General features: G+C 37.0%; 1 pseudogene; it reads left to right on the top strand.

Annotated features, from left to right (window-relative positions):
• The window catches only part of LOC111377114, a 20,696-nt pseudogene extending 18,464 nt beyond the window's left edge, over positions 1-2,232 (top strand).

Genomic DNA, 2,232 nt, shown 5'->3' with positions numbered 1-2,232 from the left:
CTTTTGAAGAGGAAGGAGATGATATGACTCAGGAGTCGAGCCCGACGAAGGCAATTGTGAGACGAGACCCGTTGATAGTCGATAGCAAACCGATGACGCGAATGAAGACGAGACGAGTAAACGAGGTGATGGGATTGCTCGTCAAGGCAACGATTGGAGATACCATGTTCGGAATTCAAAATGGAGCAACTTTCATGTTCGGGTCGAAGGTCGAGTCAAGTTGGATCAATTTAATATCGAAGGCCAAAACCAGAGGGAAATTTTAAGTCTGTGCGGTCGCACAAGCATACACGCTCGCGGTCGCACGGTGGTCTATCGAAGCTCAAATGAGGCATTTTGTTTGAACCATGCGACCGCATGGAATTGCACGTTGTGGTCGCATAGGCCAATTTTTGGGCGAATTTCCTATTTTTGGTATTTTTTCATATTTTGTTAGTTTTTGATTCTTTTCCATACTTTGGGAATTATGTTCGATTTTTGCACGATTTTTACCTAGTTTTTAGGTTTAGTATAAATAGAAGTTTTCATTCAATTGTAAAGACAACTTTTGACATATTTGATATTAAATTAAAGTGAGGCGTATTGTCTTCTCTTCATTGAACAAATTCGAACTTATCAATTGTTAATTTGTGGCGTTCAAACAATCGGATTTAATTCTTGGATTGCGTGATCAAGGGGTCTTTCAAGCGTCGTTCTTGTTGGATTTTTTTATTCGACTTTCTTTTGAATTAATCCTAAATTTTTGGATTAATTTGGCTTTCTTGAGTTCGTCAATCTCGTTGTGGGTTTCATGGTCAACGTTGTTACTGAGTTCGCATCACGTTGTTTCTTAAGTAATTTCTGGATTACTCTAGTAAGATGCTCCTCAAATACTACGTTATTCTATGTGGTTTTCATGCGTCTTTTTCCATCCTTTGACTTTGTGTTGTTATAATGTGCTATTTTTTTCTCTCTTCAGGTATGATTATTGCACATTCTCGGTCATTCCGGCCGTAGGAGAGCTAATTGCAAGTGATTGAGAATCTTATCAATATTTAGTAGAGAGCATTCGTTGTTTTCCCTCACAGGTGCAACACCTGAATTGATCTCAATAGCAGACGAAGTCTATTGCGGGTGGTCATTGGTATGGTTGCGACTATGCGAGGCCAGCTAACTGTTTAAAAACCAGGTCCTTGTACTCATAAGGGATGTATGGATTCTCGAGAAGAAAGAAGTCAAGTCATTGTGGTCCCCTCCAGTCCGCCCGGATCCCATGAATGAATTGAACAAAAGCAATTAAAATTCATTTATTCATATTCTTATATTATATTTGTTTTATTTTTTATGTTTTTCTTTTTTGGTTTGAAGGTTGGGAGTGGCATGCGCACTTATTACTTAAACTGGGAAATCTTGAAACACTTGTATTCTGATTGCCATAGATAATTGAACTGGAAAAACTATATATAATTTAGTTAGGCATGATAGCAATGAGAATTTAAATTCAACTCAATAAATGAATCAAATGATCAAACAAATAACACACTTTTATAGATCCATGCCTTCTGTGTCGAATTAAGCGTTGTGGGTTAGTATGCATTGATTTGTGTGTTGTTTCTTCTACATAACTTCCTTGTCTCTGTTCTGTCTGCATCTTTTTCCAGTTCCTTTATCTTCAACTCATTTTGCCATCTTGTGCATTGATAGGCGATGCTATAAAAGAATGTTAAGGTTTGACCAACTTCATCATCCGAAAATTAAACAAGACGTGCCACCGTTGTATATTCTTAATATTCTTCTTTGAACTACTGATGCTATGTTTGAAAAATGAGTGTTTAGAGGCTTGGTGGACTGGACTACAGTAGTCAGTGCCCGCATTCTCATAATCTCACACAAACACTTTGCGGTCTTAATGAAGCATAAAATCGATTGTATCTATGGACATCTTTCTGTTATAAAATTTAAAGTGTTTACTCTTATTATGCAAGCGAAGGCTCATTATGATTATGATAATAAACGCTAGAATGTTTGTGAAGTTTGGATGTTTAGTTTCTTTGTGATTAGGTCTTGGTTTTACCCATATTTCTTATTATCTATGAATGTAGGAGAAATTTGCCTCGATGATTGCAGAAGCCGGGTTTCAAAAAGTTGAGTATGAAAATCTCGTCGGTGTTGTTGCCATCCATTCTGGGGTAAAATTTTAGTCTTTTCTGTTCTTTCATTTTCAATAGCTCATGTTAGTTATCTGGCCAAAAA

This window comes from Olea europaea, unplaced genomic scaffold, assembly GCF_002742605.1.
Source record: "Olea europaea var. sylvestris unplaced genomic scaffold, O_europaea_v1 scaffold1606, whole genome shotgun sequence".
NCBI lineage: Eukaryota > Viridiplantae > Streptophyta > Magnoliopsida > Lamiales > Oleaceae > Olea > Olea europaea.
This window is presented reverse-complemented; position numbering and strand designations above follow the sequence as displayed.